The sequence below is a fragment of the Hydra vulgaris genome, chromosome 03 (genome assembly GCF_038396675.1).
Source record: "Hydra vulgaris chromosome 03, alternate assembly HydraT2T_AEP".
Taxonomy (NCBI): Eukaryota; Metazoa; Cnidaria; class Hydrozoa; order Anthoathecata; family Hydridae; genus Hydra; species Hydra vulgaris.
The window spans coordinates 42,054,423-42,073,729 of record NC_088922.1 but is presented as its reverse complement, the minus strand read 5'-3'; positions in this window follow the sequence as shown (position 1 = coordinate 42,073,729).

Here is a 19,307-nt window from a genome sequence, read left to right as displayed (position 1 = left end):
GAAGACTCTAACCCAGTGAAAAAGCGCACATGGGATACGCGTGGATTTTTTCCATATGTAACCCATGTGGGGATTATTATTTTGTCCAATGTGGGTTTCATATGGTAAATCCCACATGGGTTTTATGTGGTAAATCCTACATGGGATATAGGTGGAAAATACTACATGTTATAGATCTTAAATGCCACATATTTTAATCCAAATGGTATAAAAGTAGTCAATACTAGACAAATAAAAGTCCGAATGCTTCTATGATAATTTTTAAAATTCTTTTAATTTAAAAATTACTTAAATAGTAATTTAAAATTAATCATCGAAGCTTTCAGAGAGGCTTAACTTAATCTGGTATAAATATTATTTTTTCTTTTGCGATTTACACGCCGTTTTTTGTCGATTGAATTAATTAAATCGCTTTGGCTTGCATAATACCAAGGTTTTTAGTATCTTCTAACTTTCTTCAAACATTTTCTTAAAAAAAAAATATAAATACAAATATATATATATATATATATATATATATATATATATATATATATATATATATATATATATATATATATATATATATATATAAACTTGTATATAATAATAACTGAAGGCCGATTAAACTTTCACTTTTAACTTATATTGATATATTTTTATATTAGGTAGGGTGTAATGGCAGTCTATGTTTTCTAACAATAATCTCTAGTAAAGACGGAAATATAAAAAGAAAACCAAAAAGTTGTTAAAAGATAATCATATTTTTTGTATTTCAAATTTCATTAAGAATATTTATGTAATATTAAATAGTATCAATAACAAGCAGAACCATAACAAAGTATATATCTATATATTAAAAAGATAACTGTATTTTTAATTTTTTTTGCTAAAAATGGTAACAATAAAAATCACCAACAATAAAAAACACCAACAAAAGTTGATTCAAGCAAAAAAAAAAGTTTTATCAATATATCTCAACAGGGTAAATATTAACAAATCCAAACATATTGAAAGACATATAGGCTAATGAGAAAATAAAAAACATAACAAGTAAATAGCATAATTAATTACAAAACTAATTTTCACATAAATTATGATAGCTTTAGTATTTTGGGAGCCACTAATGTAGATTTATTAACTGAGCTTTCAAGATCATGTATATTATCCAGAAGTTCTTTTTCATCAGTAGAAATATCTCTAAAACATATGTCACAAGTATGACCATCGATACCATCAACAGGAATGTTAAGTTGTAATATCAATTTAGTAAGTTGAATATTAATTTTTTCATTTACAGATTTAGCGTTTCTAAAGTAAGTACCTCCAGATCCCTGTCAAAGCTTAGAAAAAGCTTTTTCAAGTGGATCTGTTTAAAACCAACCTAATAAGACATACTTTGCTCCATTACTCAACAAAGTTTCTACAAGATCAATAAAGCCATAACATGAATGCGCTATTGCATTGCTAGTATCTAGCGTAAGCTGTTTTACACGCTTACCTGTAGGTTTCATAAAATTTGACAGTTCAGCAATATCTCGTAGCAGTTGTAACTGTTGATCACCAACTGAGTGGATTTCTTCGCATAATTCATTTCTAAACCGAATGCCAGCACCAGGTGCTTTGACATTAACAACATTCAAAAAAAAATTATTTTTTCAATAAATACAGCAGTACCTTCAAATGCTTTATTTTCAATCTCTGGATGCGTTCTTAATGCAGCTACTGTTTCTTTGCAAGAAACAGACAAACAAAACTTTACAGATTGTCTCTCTATTGGTTTTGGATAAACTGATTTAGCTGTAAGTTTAGAGAGTTTAAAAAGACTATTGCACTCAGTTTTATATATAGTTTCTAAATCACTCCACTTAGCCAAAGCCAGTTCTTTATTGTTCAAAAATTGAAGTTCCCCAGTCTTTTTTGTCAACCAATTGTTTCGTATAGATTTTAGTAGATGCACATAATCATACAATAAATATATACCTGATGTTGTTAACCATGGTTTACTATCAACTGTTTTAAACATTCCAAAAAATCTTTGATTTACACGGTTACCATCAGTAATTATTACCAGTGTCTTATTATTTTCAATATTATTTATTGTATAGACAATTTGTTGACATTGAGCAAACTGAAATTCAGAGGAAAGATTTGCAACAGGTTGAGCTCTACATATAAATTCTGGACCTCCAAAAAGACATTTAATCATAAATGATAAAATTGTTTTAGCTAACTTTTCAGGGTAGTTTACTGCTTGACCAAACAAAGCACCTCTTTGGTAAAGTAATGAAGCTTTGACATAGACCTCATCAATTAGTAGTATGGAAATTCTTTATAATGGATTTAAATTCATAAAAATACTATTTATGAAACTTAGGTCCTCCATTGAGCTTATTTTTGAAGTCAATCGTGTTAAAGTTCTTATACTTGGCAACTTGTAATCAATACACAAACAATCATATAAACTTCGTTGTTGTTGTAATTGATATTGTAGTTGTAGTTGTATAAATTGATATTTTTGTTGTAGTTGAGATAGTTCGACTTGCAAAGAGATACACAGCATTTCAAAGGCATTTTTAAGGCATTTAAAAAAACTAATCTTTAGTTTGACAATATTATTACCTTACAATGCACAGTGGGCCAGTAGGTGGACAAATGGGAAAAATTTTAGTTGTCTAATCTTGAAAACCTATTTAATTTTAGTATCTACATATATTAGGAGAAATCTATTGATAATTTATTTATATTAAATCCCTTAGTTACCAGGACTCTAAGCATTTGAATATTGAGATAAAATAAAAAAAAATAAAAATTATAAACAAGTAATTAACGGTGACATCAACGTTGTGTTATATTTCAATTACATCTACGTTTTTGAAACAAAAAATTAGTACATGTTATTCTAGAGTATTTAGAGATAAGAAAAACCAATGTGTGAAATAAATTTGTCATAGCATGTTATCTTAGTTATACTTTGAAAATCACAGATTAAAAAAAAAATTTCTTAAGAAACTTATTTTTTGCCGCACAATAACTAATAATTACCACAATTTGCCATGTGCTGTCTTATATTTATTTGAGCTATATGATGCTTCAATCGAGTTTTAATTGATTGCTCGTCCCCTTAAATCCCCGTTCAGATTTTATGTATGTTTTAACTTGGTTGCTATGGTACTAAATTTTGCATAGCAACAACTCATTTTTACATTAACGTTGTTTTGACAATATTTTACTTGCGCTAAATACACAATATTGGGGGTATGTATTAAAATGAGATTCAGAATTCTTATGAGGTTAACTTTTTTTGGTTACTATGGATACCTTACTTTGCATAACATAGCAACAACATATTTTCGGTAGTTGTTAGTAATTTAATTACTAACACTGACAGTAATTTAATTACTTTTAATTTTAATTACTAACACTTGTAGTAACTTAATTACTAACAAGTATTAGTAGTCCAGGCGGCATATATATTATAACATTTTACTTTTAAATACAAAATACTTGTTACAATAATTATTTAGATATGGTTTTGTTAAACTTAGACATTCATAATTTTCTCCAAAAAAACAATCTTAGTATTTCAAAACAAAATATTACTGAAGATATATTAAAATTTATTCAGCCAAAATTTGCTGATTTTAAAGACGTTGATTTTAGACATGCTGTTCAACGATTTGTTTACTTGTATAAAAAAAAGTGGAAATCTGCAAACTATACTGTGAAAAATTTTGATAAGAAGTTTGTGAACTGGCTTAATGAATATTTAACTGTCAGAAAAAAAGACAATGAACCAACTGCAAGTAGACGTGGTCGAAAACCAGTTGCATTTGATAATAGTTCTAATAAAACTAAAAAACGGCGTGTATCTTGTTTAATTGAATCTCATTCATCCAATGAATTATTTTTTGCTGCTAATAAAAAATTTAGAGATGAATCTGTTGTTATTGCTGCCAAGAATGTTTTAAATATATCAAATACAGATAAAGCAACTAAATATTCAGCAGACGAAGCACTGGCTTTAATAATTGATGCAAGTCTGACAAAAGCTTCCTATCAATTGATTAGAAGCGGAGCCTTGGAGAAAGAATATAACATCTACCCCGCTTACAATGATGTCAGAGATGCAAAATTGAAATGTTATCCTGCAAACATAACAGTGGAGGACTATTCAGCTTCAGTTCCTTTAAAAGATTTAATGACTCATACTTTGCAAAGAATCTGTGCAGTTCAGGAACCTGTGCTAAGGCACTTGATGTTGAACGACAAAGCAATAAAAACAATGACACTAACGTGTAAGGCTGGTTTTGACGGTGCTACTGGCCAAAGCATTTATAAACAAGTTTTATCAGAACCCGACATTAACAGAGATTTAAAGCGTGAAGAATCATTATTTATTACTTGTCTTGTCCCATTGGATTTGACTGGATTTAACAACAGCAACAAAAAGGTGCCTATTTGGAGAAATCAAAAGTTGTCCTCCACAGCCAATTGTAGACCCATAAGATTTGCATACAAAATGGAATCCAAGGAATCTGTGATTGAAGAAGATCAGTACATTAAAAGTGAGATAGAAAGCTTGGGTATGATTTTATTAGAGGTTTGCGGATCTTCTATTGAAGTGAATTGTATTATTGAACTTACAATGATTGATGGGAAGGTTCAAACAATATTATCTGAAAAAAATAACTCATACCAATGCTGTTCAGTGTGTGGTGTCTCTCCAAAAAATATGAATAGTCTTGATATCCTTAATATAGATTATACTAACAGAGAGTTCAAATATAGTCTTTCCAGTCTTCATGCATGGATTCGATTTTTTGAGATGTTATTGCACATTGCATATAAAAAAGAAACAAGAAAGTGGCAACCAAGATCTAAAGAACACAAAGAAAAGGCATCTGTAGCTAAACATTTGCAGCATATAAACAATCAGCTGAAATTCTGGGTATTGACCAAAACCTTATATTCAGATTTTACATTATCTTGGTAACGCTCTCTTCAGGATATGAAATAGACTGCTTAAAGTTCAAGGATTATTGTTTTGACACTTTTAGACTATATGTGTCTTTTTATCCATGGTATTACATGGCTCAATCAGTTTACAAAGTATTGATACATGGACATGACATAATTAAAAGCCTTACATTACCCATCGGACTTATGTCAGAGGAAGCTCAAGAGGCTAGAAATAAAGACTTTAAATCTTATCGCGAAAATTTCAGCCGAAAAACATCCAGAAAAGCAACAAATACTGATCTTATCAATAGACTCCTAGTTTCCAGTGATCCTGTTATTTCATCATTGCGTAAATCAACATCACACCAAACAAATCATAAAGCATTTCCTTCAGATGTTTTACAATTACTTAAACAATCTTCAAACGATATTATTGTTTTATAATTTTTTGATGTAATTTAAAATTGATAACGTTTTCTTGCACTATTTTTTGCTTTTATTATTCCTAAAACATTATTTACCTAAATACTCAATTTTTATTCAATATAGGTGGGTCAAAAATCCGATAAGATATTCAAATATCAATTTACCACTTTGTAACTAAGGAAAGTATCCGGTAACTAAGCAATATAAGTATCCATAACAACTAAATTTAAAAAATTATCACTTTTGAAAGAAGTGTGATCTCATATTGGTACTCATGCCAAATTTAGTGAATATAGCACTTATAAAATATCTGCAGATAACAAAAGTAGGTTGTTGCTAAGCAAAATAAAGGTATCCATAGCAACGAAATAAAAAAATATTATCTTTATAAAAAGCGCAGACATCATATTAGTACTCATACTAATTTTAGTGAATATAGCTCTAATATTAAATTAGTTATGAATTTTGTCCAGTAAAACTGCATTCTGGCCCACTGTGCAATGCCTTGAAACTTACAACGTTATCGTCTTGAAGTTGCGCTATCTAATTTTTAACCAATCAAATTTTAAAGATTTATTAAAAAAGCGCGAACACAAACTTTCGTCTAATGTTAAAAGATGAAAATGTAAACACAGTATTAAGAATTGGCCTTCAGTTTAACAAATTTGTTGCGCGATGTCAAGGCCTGTTATTATAGAAGGCCACGGTCACACATAATATAATATTCTGAAACTAATAAACAAATATCTAAATTTCTCTAAGTAAATTTATTGATCATTGTCTTTATATCCTATCTTATTTTCATATCATAATCTATTATGGTATTATTTATATAACATATCACAACAATATTATTAAATTTGTGATGTTCAAATATCATATGAACATTCTCTAACATGTTCATATGATATTTGAATATAGTTCTTGAGTATATTATCTGCAAACAATTGACTGATGCAAGTTCAAATGTTGTCAAAAACCAAGCATGCATGCATGGGACACTGCAGTGTCCCACAAAGAAATGCTGGTTTGAAAGTCAGTTTTCTTTATTAAAAAAAATATTAAAATAGGGGGGAGATAGGGAGGTTTCCGTAATTTTTTTTAGGCTCCAACTTATTTTTTAAGGTTATGCTTGAACAAATTAGTACCAATTAATTCAAATTTAAGATTTAGTTCAAGTTCAAGTTCTTATTTGTTCATTGTTTTTTCACTATTTTATATTTATTTGTTCAAATTTGTTAACTAGTACTAATTCTTACTACAGTAAGAATATTTATCATTGTTGAACGTGATTTTATTAGTAACTTAATTTTACTTTCAACATATTTTGACAACACCCTTTACATTTTAAATGATGACAGCTTTACTTTTCTATTGATGTTAAATTTATTAGGTTTCAATAACTCAGATTGAATTTTACTGAATTATTGTAAGCTTTGTAAGAATTTGTTGTATATCAAATGGTGTTGTAAATAAAGTAAAAATTATATATATATATATATATATATATATATATATATATATATATATATAGTATTTAGGCTATGGGATCATCCATAAATGATGCCAGTAGATAGAGGGGCAGTGTGAGTTTAACAATAATTAACAATGGGGAGGGAATGTTGAGACCAAAATAATGTCAATTAAAAAATTGAATTAAAAAAAAAAGTAAATTATTTTATTTAAAAAAAAGTAAAACAATTTATGCTAGCTATGAGCAGGTTTTAGAGGTATTTACACCAATAATGTGGTCTAAAAACTTCTTGCTTTTGTTGCTTAAAACTGTAGAGGATCATAGGAAAAACAATTTAAATTCAGAAATTAGCTTGCTTATCTGAAAGAACAATTTGTTTTGTTTTTTTACTTTTAGTACTGTTGAGAATAAATGTATAATTGAACCAGAAAAAAATTGATGGTATATGCATTTTTTATATTATATTAACAATTCAGATATACCATCATAATATGATAACAAAAACTTACATCATTTTCAATGGGAGATGGCAAAAAATTGAATGAGTTTGATAGATGCATAGATGATCCTATGATTTAGGTAAAATAAGTAATCAATTTGCCATATTTCTCTTTAGAAAGTGTAAGAAAAAAGCATTGTTATGCTGAGAACCTACCTATTGAGCAAGCTTTGACCACCTATTTTATAAATTTGAGAGACAGAAGTGGAAGTGCGAATCCCAAAAGAACTAATAACAATGCTCTAAATTGATTTTAACTTTGTAGACTAACATTAATATAGTATTTAGAAATAATAAATGAAGTTTACATGATTTTTATAATTTGTATTTATTTCCATTAATTATCAGTTGTCAGTCTCTATTTTATAAAATGAATTAAAAAACTATTTATTTATAGTATAATAATAATACATAAATACTAGTTTCCTAATACTATTATCATCACAATGTTAATGGTATTCGTTTTAAAGTGAAATTTTGTATCAATTTTATTGTTTTAATGTTGTGTATATATATATATATATATGTATATATATATATATATATATATATATATATATATATATATATATATATATATATATATATATATATATATATATATATATATATATATTATTTTTAGATTATTTAAAACACAATGTTATATAAAACAAACCCCGACAAAGCTGACAAAAATTTAATTATGATAAAATCTGAGTTATTGAAACGTAATACATTTAACATCAATGGAAAAGTAAAGCTGTCATCATTTAAAATGTAAAGGGTGTTGTCAAACTATGTTGAAAATAAAATTAACAAATAAAATCACGTTCAACAATGATAAACATTCTTACTGTAGTAAGAAATAGTACTAATTAACAAATTTGAACAAATAAATATAAAATTAACAAAAACAATGAATAAATAAGAACTTTAACTTGAACTTTAACTAAATCTTAAATTTGAATTAATTGGTACTAATTTGTTCAAGCATAACCTTAAAAAATAAGTTTCTATAACAAATTATATGTATAACTAGTTATACATATAGTTAACTATCAGGAGTTAAATGTATAACTACATCAGGAATTATATGTATAACTATATCAGGAGTTATATGTATAACTATATCAGGAGTTATATTAAGTATACTATTTTATTTAAACATTACTTTAGATTATATTACTTTGAAAACTGGACCCAGAGGCTTTATTCCCAATAACACTGTGGTACTCCAGATTAAAAATTGAAAAGTTTCTGTTAATATCCTGTTTTTGTTCCTCAATGTAGTTTGTAAGTCCCTTAAGTCATAAGGACCTTATTATATCTAAAGTTAAAAGTTTTGGAGCATAAAAAAAGGTTAAATCGTATTTTATGTACGTAAACTAAAAAAGTTAAAAGCGCAACTTTGCGTATTTAAAAGAAGAGCGAAGAGTTTAAAATCTATTTCTTTGAATACATCTTAGTTGAAAATTATGCAAACTCTTTTGTTTAAAAAAATTCTAAAAACAAAAGAACTTCTTAATTTCTTTTTTTTTACGCAATGAAAAAGTAGCGCTTTTTACTTTTTTTGTTTACGTACATAAAATACGAGTCAACCTAAAAAAAGTTACAGAAACTTATCTCCCCCACCACCACCACCCTAATTTTTTCTTTTTTAACAAAGTGAATTGGGAATTCTTTGACTTTCAAACCTGCATTTCTTTGTGGGACACTGTAGTGTCCCATGCATGCATGCTTGGTTTTTGACAACATATGAACTTTCATCAGTTAATTGTTTGCAGATAATATATTCAAGATCTATATTCAAATAACTATTATATTATCCTTATAATACGTCTATTTGCACAAATCTTAATCTTATTTCTATAAAGAAAGATAAACATTATTCGTGGTACTTACATACTTGCTTGCCATTCTCTATATTAATATAAAATATTTTCACCCAATATAAACGTAACGCAATGCAATGTCGATTTAAAAATTTGAGGAGGCTGAATAAGTGCGAATTTCATAACTGCGAATCTGCATAAGTGCGAAGCAGTTGCAAAGACTGGCATAAGTGCGAACTGGCACAAGCGCGAACTGGCATAAGTGCGCCGAAAGAATTTGCAAACATTGGCATAAGTGCGAACTGGCATAAGTGCGAACTGGCATATGTGCGAATCAATTGCAAAAACTGGCATAAGTGCGCACTTATGCTAATTCGCGCTCGTGCCAGTTCGCACTTATGCCAGTTTTTGCAGTTGGTTCGCACTTATGCCAGTTCGCACTTATGCCAGTTCGCACTTATGCCAGTGTTTGCAAATTCTTTTGGCGCACTTATGCCAGTTCGCGCTTGTGCTAGTTCGCACTTATGCCAGTTTTTGCAAGTGATTCGCACTTATGCCAGTTCGCGCTTGTGCCAGTTCGCATTTATGCCAGTTCGCACTTATGCCAGTCGCACTTATGCAGATTCGCAGTTATGAAATTTGCACTTATTCAGTCGGCCCAAAAATTTTTATTTAGTTTTTTTTTAAAAGTTTTTTTTTTAGTTTCCAGCTTTCAAATTAATTCCCATGCAAAACCCACATGAAACCCACGTGGGATTTCCCATGTGTGTAAATACCATATGGTTCCCACATGTAACCTTTGTGACAAATTTCCATACGGATACCACATGGGAAAATCCGTCCCACGTAAATCCCATCAATCCCACACGGAACCCACGCGGAACCCATGTGGGACGCGGTTTTATTTTTCACTGGGAATAGTCACATGCTTGGCCTGGGCATTTACATTCATAAGAATTCACCCATTTATAGGGAAACTAGGTTTAAATCCACAGACTATTCTTTTATGTGCTTTCATTTAACACCACTTCACTCTATTGTTTTTCTCTTTGTTTTATAATGCTCTCCTTCATCTTAAGACTGCACTCTTTTTGATGTTATTTTTGATCAAATTGACCAAGCTTTCTCTCTTTATCCATCTGCCAATATTGTTGTTGTTGATGACTTTAATGCTCATCACACTGAATAGCTTGATTCTAGTGTCAGTGATTCTGCAGGCGTTAAGATTCAAAACTTTTGCCTTTCTCAATCTCTAACTCAAATAGTTAACTTTCCAACTCGCTTTCCTGACAACCCGAATCATTTACCTTCTCTACTCGACTTATGTTTTGTTTCTGATCCTAATCAATGCTCAGTTTCTCCTCATTCACCCTTAGGTACTTCTGATCACGGTTTAATCTCTCTAAAACTATTATCTCATTCTTTTTCATCATCTTAATCCCCCTATCATTGTACCTCTTACAAGTTCCTTAAAGCTGACTGAGACTAATGATTTTCTTCGTGATGGTCCTTGGGTAGAGATCTTTCGTCTTCCTGTTGTGCTTCTTACATAACTTCGTGGATTCAGACTGCATGGAATCTTTTATTCCCTCTCGACAATTCCAGGTAAAGCCTCTCTCTTTTCCATGGTTTTTCTCACATTGTGTTGCTGCAATTTCTAATCGAAACTGTTACTTCAATACCTATCAGCAAAAGAATTCTTCAGAAAACAGACGTCTGTTAAAAACCATTGTTAAAAACCATTGTAAAAAGGTTTTGTCTCACGCCAAAGCTATACTCAGGTCATGAAATCTCGTATTTTATCACAAAATTTAGGCTCTAGTGATTTCTGGAGAATCTTTAATAGTATCAATAATAAGGGCAAATCTTTAATTCCAACTGTCTTGTATAGTTCAGATTTTGTCACTTCACCTATAGATAAAGCAAAATTGTTTGCTAAGAACTTTTCATCAATATCATCTTTTGAATCCACTAATTGCGTTCTACCTGATATAACCGTCAAACAGGTTGATCCATTGCTTGACATTCGTATCACTCCAGCTTTTGTGTCTAAAGCGATTTCCTGCTGAGACTCTTCTACAGTTTGTGGTCCAAACAACATACCTGTTATAGTCTTACAGAAGTGTTCTCCGGAACTGTTGTATATCATTTCAAAACTATTCAGCAAGTGCTTCTCAGAGCCTTGTTTTCCAGCCTACTGGAAAACGCCATCTATTATCCCTATTTTCAAAAACTCTGGAGTGCAATCTGATTTGTCTAACTACCGTCCCATTAGTCTTCATTCTATCATAAGCAAGGTTTTTGAGTCTTTAATTAACAAACACTTAATTTCTCATCTTGAATCTAATAACTTACTTTCTGACCATCAATATGGATTTCGATCTTCTCGTTCTACAGCTGCTTTTCTAACAGTAATAACCGATAAGTCTTATCGTGCATTAGATAAAGGTGGAGAGGTTAAGGCTACCGCTCTTGACATTTCAAAAGCTTTTGATAAAGTTTGGCATGCTGATCTTCTCCATAAGCTTTCTTCTTACGGTGTATCAGGTAAAATCTTAAAGATTATTGAATCCTTCCCTTCCAATCGTAGTATAAAAATTGTCCTCGATGGACAGCACTCTTCTTCATATCTTGTATCTTCTGGAGCTCCTCAAAGTTCAATCCTTGGCTTGGCTCTATACTCTTTTTAATTTACTTTAACGATTTTCCGGTATTCTGACATCTAAGGTGGCATTGTTTGCTGATGATACTACCATTTATTTTTGTCATGATAAGAAGCCAACACTCTCTGATTGCTTGGAGGGGGCATTTGAGCGTGAAAAGGATCTCACTTCTGCTACAGCATGGGGCTCACAGTGGCTGGTGAACTTTAACTCAGATAAAACCCAATTTTTTATAGCCAATTGTTATCGCAATAACTTAGATCTTTCTATATTTATGAATGGTAATGTGCTCGATAAGTCTTCTACCCTTCATCTTCTAGAATTAACTCCTACTTCCAATTTTTCTTGGAAGCCGTATATCAAATCCATTGCAAAATTAGCATCTGCTAAGGTTGCATCTCTTTATCCTGCTCGACACTTTCTCACTCCGGATTCTATTCTTTATCTCTATAAATTTCAAATCCGTCGTTGTATGGAAATACTGTTGCCATATATGGGGTGGATCTTTTAATGATGTCCTTTCTCTTTTAGACAAGATGCAAAAAACGCATTGTAAACATAATTGGACCTACTCTAGCAGCCTACCTCCAAACATTATCATATTGTTGTAATATTGCTTCTCTTTCTCTTTTCTTCAAATACTGTAATGGGCACTGCTCTAAAGAACTAGTGTCTCTTGTGCTATTTACTAAAATTCATTCTCGAGTTACTCGTCATTCAATTAAGTATATTCTATTTTTTGCGACTGTTCCTAAGTGCTCCAAAAACTCTTATTTGTCTAGTTTTTTTCCTCGAATATCAGCTCTGGAATTCGTTTTCTTTAACTTTAATAAGCAAATCATTATTAATGGGGGAAAAAGAAAAGAGATTGTTGCTTTCAAATTGAAAAGAACTAAAAGAAAGCATCAGATAGATTAAATAAATAGATAGATTAGATATCTATTATCGATAGAAATAAATAGATAGATTAGCTATCTATTTGTTGTTATTATTTTGCAGAATTTAGATTAAATGATAGATTGTGATCTTATTAACGTTTAAAATACTTGTAAATAAGAAATCTTTTTAAAGAAAAAAATATATTTTTAAGATTTTTTTTACGTTTTAAAAAAATGTAATCCTGCTTGGTAAAATTTTCTTGTTTTGTTTTTATTTGTTTTTGTTTCTTTTATTATTTACGAATATTCTGTAAAAAAAATCCGATAACTTTAAAAAAAAAACTGGCTTCCTAGTTTTTTGTCAAGAAAATCTACAAATGCGGCGACGCGTTGAATGTGTAGATCGTTTTATAAGTAGACAATTAGTTACGCGCAAGCGTGTCGCATGCGCAGATACAGCGTAAAGTTCCGTTAGGTAAGTTAAATCTATCATTTAATAAGTAGCCTTGTTTCCGTTAGGTATAGACTCAAAATCCCTAAATTTCAGCAACAATCATATTTTTAAATTTTTTTAAATTATATATTTAAAATATATAATTAAAAAAAATTTAAAAATATGATTAGTTATAATTACCTGTTGAAGATGTTTATCAGTACGTCTCTGATGGAATAATAAATCATTATGTTAAAAAAATGTCAACTTTGTGGTATGTGTATACATAACCAACTATTTAAGTTAAATTTTTATATAATTTATGATTAAGAGTTTATTATTATTGTATATTTTATATTATTTTATGTTTCTGACTTTAATTTTGTACTCTGTCTCAGCATGTTAAAACCCACAGCTGTTTTGGAACTACCATTTTATGCATAGACTTAATTGTCAATTTTGCTTAGAACTATTAATCATTTTTGTTACCGTCAACCGGGGTGACTTCGGGCAGCGGGATGACTTCGGACAGAGCATTACTTATTATTCCACTTCAAGTTTCTTTTAGCGATGGCGCGAAGCTACAAACGTTAACTAAACTTAAAAGTGTTGTGTGGAACAAGCTCTAAAGAAGATATAAAAAAAGCTACAGAAGATCTTAGTAAAGGCATGAGTATTCGAAACGCTGCTGATAAGCATAGAGTCAAAAAATCAACATTGCATGATCACATTAGAAAACCCTCTTTGAAGAAGGTTGGAGGCCAGACAATTATAAGCAAAGCAGATTAGGTACTCATTGCTCAAATGCTAGAAGTTGTTGCTGATTCGGGTTTTCCTATCGGAAGATTACATGCCAAAATGATGGCTTTTAATCTCCTCAAAAATCGTAATAGGTAAAACAGCTGCAATTTGCAGATACCTGAAATTGACTGGTTAAATTCATTTATGAAACGAAACAATATATCTGGCAGAAATACTTCTAACATTAAACAATCGAGTTCAAAGTTAGGAATAGAAATGATAAATAACCATTGAAGTTTTATCATTAATTATATGTGTATTTGAAATAGTTTATCAATAGTTGTTTTGTTTTGTTTTTTATTTGAAATAAAAAAAATTTTAACTAAGCAGCTTTTTTACATAATTATACATTCATTTTAATATCTTTGATGTTGAAATTTCAACTTTAAAAATCCCAAGCTTCAAGTGTCGGGAGTCACTCCATTTCCCGATTTTGATGTTTTGATTTTCAGACCGTTTATTTATGCTAATATCATATTTGGAAGCTGAAAGCCAAAATTTCTTCATGTTCTTTATAATTACAGTGGTACGATCCACAAAAATATTTCCATTTTGTATTGATTTTAATGAAACAGTTTATTATTTTCTTCGAAAATTGTCCGAAGTCACCCCGGTTGACGGTATATATTTAAGTGTTGCAATTAAGTAACGCTAGATAAATTTATTGAAATTTATTTAAAATTAAACAAACTTTTAATCAAGCTTACGTGTCTATCTTTATTGTAAATTTGTTGTAAAAGTTTCAGAGTTTGAACCGGTAGTGGTGAAGTTTTAAAGAAAGCTGTTTGTTAACGATAGCATCATTGGAAAAAGGAGCTGTAGAAGTTCAAACTTTTCTGAAAACCATCTGACGGCTTGATGACACCTTAATTAATATAGCACAAAGTCTGCTTTTACATCAGTTTTATAAAATATTTGGGCTTCAAAGTTTAAAATATTTGGATTTTGTGCATTTTTATTTGTTTTAATTTAGGTGGTTTTTCAGAAAGTTACAGTATTATGCAAATGATTAATGTTAGAAAGTTATATTTCGGGCTTCTAAGTAATGTGTCCAGATGTTGTTTCACATTCGAAGTGTGTTTAGTTTTATGATTCACACTGTAATAGTTTAAGTAAAGAAGATGCATGGATTGTTAATGCATTAGAGTTGCACATGAAAACGATTAGGATCTTTTCTCTAAAAGAAAATGCCACAGCTTTGTGTAGCAGTATCAACCAAGTTTAATTTTATGAAAAGATAATGATATGAGGCAAAATTACCTGAAATGTATTGAGAATGGTAAATTAGAGATATTTCCTTTTGTTACTGTGTTAGAATGTGCCTTTAGTACTATCATTGTTGTGAATGTATCCTGTTGTTTCTTCTGTTGTTTTTTTTGTTTGTTTTTATGATTTCTTTGAATACTTAAATTTGATCAATATAAATAAATAGGTTTTTTTGTTTTTTATTGTTGTTTTGTTTATGTACCTTATGTTTTAGTTAATAATTATAACGTTCTTACAGATGTCTAAAGTTATATAATCGGCTAATTAGGTCAACTATTGCTTGTTCTCTATTTCGTTATTGGCATAATGATTTGTTTTGTTCACTTTGTAGTTGTTTATTTCTTACTGTCATCAACTATTCATTTTATCAAAAGGGTTATTGATATAAGTTATAGTTAATAGGTATAGTTATTAAAGTCAGCTCTTTATTTACATACATTTGTTACAGTTGCAATTAACTAAAGCTACTTTTACAACCACAACAAAAGTAGTATTTAAAATATGGCTATGTGTTTCATTTTAATGAGATATTCGATTAATTTTTTATATAATATTGTCAAAGTATATACTATTCTGGCATGTAGATGACATGACTGTTTTAACATTTTAAACATTCATATGATTCAAAGATTCAAATTCTTCTGGCACACATTTAGAGTTCATTATGTAAATCAATTTATTGACACATACTGATGCATTTATTAAGTACTTTTCAGGCACAAAAGCAGTTATTTTTTATTTTATTTTTTCATTGCAATTTTATGATACTATTTATGTTATACTGTATTTCTATACTATATAGGCTTGCAATTCCATGTGGAAAAATCTAATTTCTTCCGAAAATCCCCAAGTTTCAACTAAGTTAAATTTTTTCAAATAGACTCAGAACCCTGTTATTTTATTTTGTTAGGTATATAGTGTAAGGATATTTTGATCTTGTTTTCAAAATAAGGTTTTAGCATGAAGAGTGTCGTTTCTTTAACGTCGTTTTTTATTTAAAACATTCACATAGTTAGAAATAGCAAAATAAGTTTAAGTCACGTTTTATTATTATTGTGCTATACACATAACACCACTAAAATCTTCGAATAACACCCGTTTATATTGTTATTCGACGGTAGTACAGAAGTGGTGCAGTGGTAGAGCGCTTGCCTCATAATCGAGAAGTTCTGAGTTCGATCACCACCACGTCCCTATTAGTACCACGCTCAACTTGTTTTTCCGCGCAGCGGCCTTGTTCGTCATGGTTTTTGTTGGAGTAATAAAGTTGAGAGAGGGTTGTAACTACAACTAAAGCAGCCTTCTCTACTTTAGTGGCTTTCTCGGCCTTGGGGAGGTAAATTCACACACAAAAAACGGCTAGACACTAATAAGTTCTTTTCTTTTTGCTGCGAAAACATTAGAATACTTTCCTTACTATTTATCTACGTAGAATCAAGTAACAATTTCTTTTAATCAAATAGCTTATTTGTTAGTGAGAACTTTTCTTTAATTAAATACTCTTGCGCATTTACAGACCACAAACTTTTACAATTGTTTGGTTAAAGATAAATAATTTAACGTGAAACATTTTGCTAAAATGCGCAGTTAAATTATTTAGGAATACAGTAAGTTTGCTCGTGAAATGACTACATTATAACTACTTTATTTGATATCATTAAAGCATTTCTGATTTTAGTATACTTAACCAGTGGGCGACCTAAGAAAAAAAAAACTTTTTCTTAAAAAATGTTTTTTGCATACTCTACTATAAAGATATAAATTTCGACTAGAATATATATCGCGAGTTAAATATTTCTTTAAATATTATTAAAAGTAGTAAGTTATCACTTCAAAAATACCGTAAAATAATAATAATTCGCATGACAAGTAAATGCTTTTAGTTCTGTTAACATGTTTTTTTTATTTGTTTGTCTGGGTTAACAAAAAATGTTCAATTTGTCTACTTATTTAACGATCTGCTTATTTAACTTGACTAATACGTTAAATAAGTATCCGTAACCTAACACATGCGCAGAATATCATTTTTCTACTTATTTAACATGATTTACTTATTTAACGTGACACCAGCCGTGTAATTGTAGTAGGCCATGGTTACACACACTTTTTAGTCTAAATGAAGAAGTTCAAAATTTAAAATCAAACATTTTTTTCCAAATCATTCAGCTTACGAATAACACTATTGATAAAAACTTTTTATTATACCGCAGTCGAGAACGAAATGCGCGTCTATAAAATTGAATTATAAACCATTACACATTTTATAAGTTTGCGTTTTCAAATGAAAATTTTGATTTTATTGGGTTCAAAATGTTAATCTTGTTTCAAACTGGGCTCGATAGATATTAGAGTACTCTTTATATTATATTGGTGACTTTTTTTTTAAATCCGATCATTTTGATTAATTTTTTTCTTGTTCAACTAATGGTACCCAAATAGATCCAAGTAAATAGTGTAACTAAGTACGAGCATAAATTTTTTTCTTAATTCTTATTACTCTTTGGTTTGAAATGCTTCGCATATTGCACCATTTCATTCAGCTTGGCTACATGCTCCAATACGTCCCGAGTAACAGTATCCGGACGGCACTACATTACACGACGCACCTCGAGTGGTTTTAGTCACACGCGTTCACGAAACCAGTAAGTTTTAAGCTCATTCAATGTTAAAATTGACTTTTTTTTTTGAATATATTAAGTCTCTTCTGATAGTTATTGAGTTCGCCAATTGGACATACCCCTTTTTTGTTAATCGAGTCGTTATACCAGTATATAACCACTGCCATAAAGATTCTTGACTTTTTTGTCTTTAGGTTTGACAGTACTGTGGTTTCTTTCGATGATGCCGTTTTCTGATGCACAATTGGCCGCTTGAGGCTTCAAATGCGCACCCTAGTTCTCTAAAAATTTTCTGATTCTTTCACGTCTGATTGCAGTTTCTATTACCAAAATCCTTCAACTCTGAATGCATTATCGTAATCTGTCAATATTTCTTCACTTACTTCTATTTTGCAAAGAAGAGGTAGGCAAGAATTATCATGCATACCTCTTCTTTGTTTCAGATAAAACTTCTTTGTAACAGATCATAAAGTTTATTCAGCTCCAGATAAGTGCTTATTTGTCACATCGATTCTGGCACTATTTGAGGAGCTAACAAGCTTTAGTATTTTCACCCTCAAACTAGGTACACTCGTTAACGGATCGGCCAGATTTAATTAGTTGATATCATCCTTACATCAATCTGTAAGTTATATTCGTCAATTAACTCCCGAAATATTTACTCTTCGTTGTGTTAATAGCTCACTTGATGCCTTTATAATCTCTCCGTTAAATTATCAGAAACCCAGTAAAAGACCGTTATAGAGTCTGTGAACAATTGCAGCTTGTTAAGTTTTTTAATGTCGACGTCTAATTCTATCATACCAATATTAACTTCAAATTGGTGTTTACACAGTCGTATCTTTAACAGCTTTTGCTCCACCGATTTGATAAAAGATTAAGGTCAAGAAAAATTCAACAATATTGTTTAGTGTAAGTTTGTTGTTACTTTTCTGTTGTGCTTTTTGAGCGACTAACAATAAATTTCTAGATTAGAATTGAATTATTAAATGTTTAGATAAAAATTGATATATTTTTGCTGTATTTACAAATATTTAAGGTATCTTATATATCTATATTTAAAATATAGCAATTTTTTTTTAAATCTAGCAAAAAACTACAACACAAAAACCTGGAGAGATATAATAAGTTCCTTGCCAAAACAATTGTTTCCCCATTCAAAAAAGGTTCAAACAAGTAATAAAGATAGTCTGAAACTTTGATTTTATACCTAGTATTAAGGTATTCAAAAAACGATTACTTTACGTAGATCGTGATATTTACTGTTACTACTGTTCGATAGTTCAAACATTTGTTTAAATCTTATCCAATCAAATTTTAAGAGAGTAATCCACTTTGATTACAGTTTTCAAAGGTTACAAACTACATTTCAAAATTTTCCTTTTCAACGCAAAGGCGTCATTTTGACTTGCCTCTGGAATAATTATACAACCAAGACTGTAACATGATTTTTGGCTTCATTCTCCATCCAGCTAGTCTATTATATCTCTATGT